At 32.4% G+C, this 6277-nt stretch overlaps 1 pseudogene; it reads right to left on the reverse strand.

Moving 5' to 3' along the window:
- On the reverse strand, window positions 3537–5273 carry LOC104698957 (annotated as a pseudogene).

The following is a 6277-nucleotide window of genomic DNA, read 5'->3' on the forward strand; positions in this document are numbered from 1 at the left end:
ATGTCTTTTAAACAAATTAAACAAATTTTATGTTGCTTTACTTTCATTTTGGCATAATTATAGTTCTTTTAATTACTAAAATTGTTTTGTGACAAAATGTTTTTAACCATAATTTTTTTTACTCCAAAGATATTTTGGATGAACAACTGGTGACTAATCCAATAAAAGCTTTTATGACCAATCCAATAAAAGTTTTTTATTGAGAAATTGAAAGAAAGTTACTATAACGTAATAAAATTAAAAATTTGAAAATTATAAACAATTCAAAATAAAAACTTTATAAACAATCAAAAACATGATATTTGTCATAATCACGTTAAAGGATCGATGACCTGTTTACTCCTCAGAAGTATCACATTGTACCAAAATTACTTAGAAATACGTATGACCTCGACTCAAATATTCTCGAATCGTAAGTTCTCAACTTATTTCTACCCAATCAAAAGTTCTCATATATTTCTCTATATACCTGGGTTTAGAAGGTTTACGAACCAAATCCGATAAAAAAACCACATAAATCCAGTTTGAAACCAATTTTAAAACGGTTTACAGTTCTAACTTTCCAAATTTCAAAATCGCTTCTCCATTACTCGATCAAGTAGCTTTTGTTTCATTACCGGAATCATTGACATTATCCATAAGAGAAAACTCTATATTTTGACCAGAAACATCTACCATCGATTAATTTTCGAAACTTCTAATGCTACTAACTGTAGAATCACTTTTGGAACATCCATCAGTATCTCCATCCTCAATTAATTTAGCGGGCTTTATATACTTTGATTCCATTTCATTGCATATGATAGCTTCCATTGAAGAACCTGCACGAATAAAAGACCCACAATAGATAAGCAAAACTATATCAGGAAAAAATCAAAGATCAAAGCTTTCTAAACATATAAATTTGTGTAGATATAATGTTATTTTCTTAATTAGCTGTTCTATTACTTTTCAAAAATAGCAATTATTTTGACATAACTTATGTTATTCTTTTTAGATTTGTTATTCCCTATTTATTGATTAATAATAATATACATGTTTAATGAATTATTTTTTTTGTTTTTACACGTCAAAATCTAATTAAGAAAATACGTATAATATAATTAGCGTACAATGAAAGATATATTAGTTTGTTAATTTTTCTTTTTGATTTTGGAAATTTCTTTTTAGATATAAACATGTAAATTTTATGTAGATTTAATGCTATTATCTTAATTAGCTGTTTTGAAAAATAATAATTTTTGATACATGTCAACATCTCATCAGTATACTTGACACATGTTATGATTAGTAATTTTTTTTCTTGATTTTTTTTAAAGATTTTTCTTCTAAAATTAGTAATTTGTGTAAAATTGACACTTGTCACGATCTGGTGAGTTAATAACTTTTGAAATTGACACGTGTCACGATCTGGTGAGTTAGTAAAATTTTCTTCTATTAAAATTAACAATTTGTTTAAAATTGACACTTGTCACGATCTAATGAGTTAATAATATTTGAAATTGACACGTGTCACGATCTGGTGAGTTAGTAACTTTTGAAGCCATACTTTATATAATAAAATTATTTTATTTTTCACATAATTTTATTAATTATTATACTATAATTGTGAGCAAATAAAAAATATTATTTTATTAATTACATAATTTTTAGTTTTACCAACCCGCCTATGTGGAACATTAAAAACACATATTTTATCATATGTATTTTATGATAAGAAAATCATAATTTAAAATCTTAACAAAATCTTCCAAATATAGTTATTAAAATAATAATTTGGATACTTAGGTATAAAATCTTACTTTTAAAAATTCTGATTAGTTTACAATTTTTCAAAATTAATTAATAATTTCTTCCATAATTAATAAGAGAGAGAAATTTTTTTTTTTAGAAACTATTATTTATTTAAAAGATTTTGTTAGTCTTATATTTAAATTACATTTTTCTCCTTCCTAAAAAAATAAACATTTGCCTTTAAAACCAATGGCATGAAAATGTAGTTTTTTACACTTTATAAAATTAGTTTTATATTCGTACTTCCCAATTAATATATAGTAGGATACAGAATTATATGGGATTCCCTAACTCGTTATTAGAAATTCATATTGTAAAGCCTATTTTCCAAGACAACTTATATACCGGTCCCAACTCGTGAAAGAATGATGGTGGAAGTGTGGAACTCTGTTTTCTTCTCCACCAGCATAAAGGAATACACTAAAGCTTAGATGAAGATGATCGTCTGATCGATGACAATGTTTTCGAGACTTTTGATAACAATCTGTTATATGAATTTCTTATAATATTTGACTGCTTTTATAATCACGCTTACGCACAATTTTGATTTCTTTACTGGTGTAGGTGTTATATGCTTATACAAATATCGTTCTTCGTTATCTACATGTATGTAAAACAACTCAAAAAATTGTGAAACTAAGTATAAATAATCCTTCACCTATGACATATTACCCTGCATTAGTTGTTTGATTCATGGTATTTTTTATTACGAGAGGAAACCACATGCTTCTCATAACTATAGAAACACATGGCAAATTAAGGGATCATCAGTTATAAACTTATAATTTATAACAACAACAATATGGAGGTTCAGAAGGATATAGAGTACGACATCCTCCTGTCACATAGCCCAATTGTATGCAGTCCACGCTGCATTTATAATTATCGTATGAACCTATACACTGCGAAATGCACTTTTGGCCGTTGATAGTTGCTTTGATCTCTGCACATATAGTCACAAATCCCAGTAATCTAACTTTAAAATGCATATTTGTATATACATAAATATATTATTACAACATGCCAAATTAAATTTTCAAAGATTCATGTTCTTTGATAATTTTCTTAAAATTCTCCATGGTGTAGATTGCCATAAAGAGTTCTTCCATATTTGTCAACAACATCATAGTTTGGGTAAAACTATAGTATTGAATAAAGTATTTACATAGATATCTTGGAATCAAATAAGTATCATTTGACTTCCAAAAAACAATCTTAATCCTTTTTTTTTTGTCTGTATATTTTGCTATAATTAGCCTTTCATATTTGGTCAACTTTTGTTGCATTATCAATTTATTCTTACACTCACTCAACAAACACATATACAAGGATACACAATTATATCCTAATACTATATGTTCAACTGATCTCATGGAGCCTATAGTTACCAACACAGCTTATATAATGGTGGTCCCAAGTCCTAACTTGTTACAGAATGAAGGTCGTACTCTGTTTTCTTCTCCACCGGCATCAAGGAATATACTAAAGCTTAGATGATGATGATTGATGATAATGTATGTTTCCGAGACTTTTGACAACAATCTGTATTTTCTATTATATCACGCTTACACACATTTTTGATTTATACAATTATCGTTCTTCGTTACGTTATCTACATGTATTGTATGTAAAACAACTCACAAACAAAAAAGGTGAAACTAAGTATGAAGAATCCTTCTCCGATGAGATATTACCCCCATTGGCCTTATCTGAGAAAATGCCAATCCTCGTCAGAGTCTAATTCACAGCTTGGATCGCCTCAAATTGCTTAGATCTTGTCTCTTCTCCATGTCGACTTCCGCCTACAGATATGAGATGTGAATCTTAAAAGCCTTGATCACAAGTCAAAAGTAACTCAGAAAAGAAAGAGAGAGATATAACAGCAATGAATGAATGGCTATAGCTCTACCGGTTCTGTGGCTTGACTCATTGATGGAGTGTCTTGAAACTGTACACTAGGTACGTGTATTAGTTGTGAAAGTTTCCGTAGCAATTCGTTCCTGTAATCAAAGGCACAAGTAAGTTAAGTCTTCTTCTTTTTTCTTGCACCAAGTAAGTTAAGTCTTATAGCTCCATATATAATTAGATAAGACAAGGACGAGGAATGCGAAATAATTTTAAAATGCAAAAAGTTGTGAATGGACACCAGATTGAGGTTACCTTAGAATCTCAATATCTCTTGGTGTGTTTAAATCTTGTTTGAAGTTTGGCTTGTAAAAAAACTCGTTGACTTTGAGATCGTTCTCAAGTTGTTCCCCAACCCCAACCGCAACAGCTGTCTGCAAACAAAAGACCAAGGAAAACAAACCCATCAAAAGAACTGATATGAAAAACACATAATAACAGTTACCAAAGAGATGAGAAACAGACCTCGTAGCACCAGCAGCGGGAAACAAAGCGAGGTTCAGAACCTCCACCACCCAAGACCATGAGAGGAACATTAAAAGATCTTACGAACTGGAGGCAATCACCGTGACCCTTGATTTTCAAGTTGAACCTACCAGGCCAATTATCAGCTAATGAATCAGCACCACACTGAAGAACAACAACTTCTGGCTGATAAACTTCCATCGCCTTGGTGATAACAGGTCTGAACAAATTGCGAAGACTTTTATCCTTGAGGCAATCTTTTAAGTTTTAACGGTGCATTCAGAGAATACAACTCTCTCCTGTCTCCGTATCCGTATCCGTATCCTCGGAAAAACGCGAAAGTGTCTGAATCAGTGTGGAAAGAAACAGTCATAACTCTATCAGTATCGTAAAATGCTTCTTCCACTCCATCCCCACGGCGATAGCCAATATCTATGTACAGAACTCTCTGTCAACAACAAAATTCAGAAAAGCAAACATCAAGATTCTGAACAACGATGCATCAAAGATTCATGAATCAACCGCCTAAATCTGAACATAGAAGGAGACTCTAAGCCTCAAGATCAAAGAAAGAGTTGTTACCTTGAAAGAATGAAAGTCTTAAGCAACTCGAGGATCGCAAGAACAATGTCATTGACGAAGCAAAACTCAGTAGCCTTATCACTCTTGGCACGGTGCATCCCTCCGGACCAATTGATAGCGATATCAGCTTCTCGGCGGTTCAGTTTTGCGGCGGCGGTTAAAGAACAACCAGCGTAGGCACGGCAGTAATCAAAAAGGTTCATCTCTCTGTCCATGTACACGTCATTGCTGAAGAAGCGCGAGCGCCTGACGTTAAGGAAGAAGGAAGGATCATTTAGAGTCATCGGCGTGAATGAGGCGAGGAAATCGATATAGTCCCGCGAGTGGAACCGCAAGAAGTCGGAAACGCCGGCGAGGATTGGGCGGTAGATTTCCATATGACGGTGGAGGCCGTGTTTGTATATGAGGCTGTTAGCGATATGGCTCGCGTAGGGTTCCCTTGGTTGGCCGAACTCTGGCTCGGAGAAGTAGCTCACCCGCCGTTTACGTCCGTCGGGACCCGTCGCTAAGCTCGCCGCGTTTTCCATTCTCTGCTTTTGTTTCTTTCTTTTTTCTTTTTCCGCCAAGATGAGAGATTTGATTTTTTTAGTGTTACTCTTCTCTGTATTTTATACCCTTTTTTTTTTTTAATATCTTTAAAAAATCAAATATGTTCTTTAACTTGGTATTTGGGGACGGTTAGACTATTCGGTTAGAGGGGTTTACGCAGTTATGAATAATTTGATTCGGTTAAGATCAGTAACAGATAAATAATTATAGAAATATTAGTGGTTGATTAGAAATATTAAATAATAGTACAAAAACGAGTATTGTTTGGCTTCTTTGTGTTGCAAACATCTTATAAATTGAAGGGATAATTTTGTTGCAAAAATGCCTAAATGCCCTCAAATGTTTTACAAGTAATTTTTATTTTTCACAATAGCCGTATAAAAAAACTGCTCTTTCTCAAATTAACTTTTATTTTTATTTAAGAAAATAGGGGAAAATAAAAGAAAACAAAACAATGTCTATTCTACAATTGTATTTGAATAGTAACTAATTTGTTTTTCTAAATATAAATGAAATATGTATCCAAAGAGACTTAACCATGTGCAACGCCACGACTAGGAATTTGGATTAGCACTTGGATGCTTTGGGATGTGATTAGCATTATATTCTTGAGGCTTTTGGATTTTGACAGCACCTTTTAGATTCCGTAATTAAGCTAATAGATATACTTGACTACCTTTTACTATAAGATGAGCACCGGAGATCATTGTGAATCGGTGATGGAGACTTGATCCATAGAATGATATCTTCCAGTGCCCAGCAACGGATGCGTAAGTTAAACCAAGAAATAATAAACCGACGTAGCTCTCTCTTCGCCTCTGTTCCTCCCAAACAAAACATTATGCTCTTATATATGGTTTCAGGGGTTTATTATTCTCTTCTCTGGTTAACTTATTTAGTGTATGATATAGAGAATTAGAGATTTCGATGTAAATAAAACAAGTTAATTAGCAATATCACACTTGATCAGTTAACACTACCA

Source organism: Camelina sativa, chromosome 6 (assembly GCF_000633955.1).
Source record: "Camelina sativa cultivar DH55 chromosome 6, Cs, whole genome shotgun sequence".
NCBI lineage: Eukaryota > Viridiplantae > Streptophyta > Magnoliopsida > Brassicales > Brassicaceae > Camelina > Camelina sativa.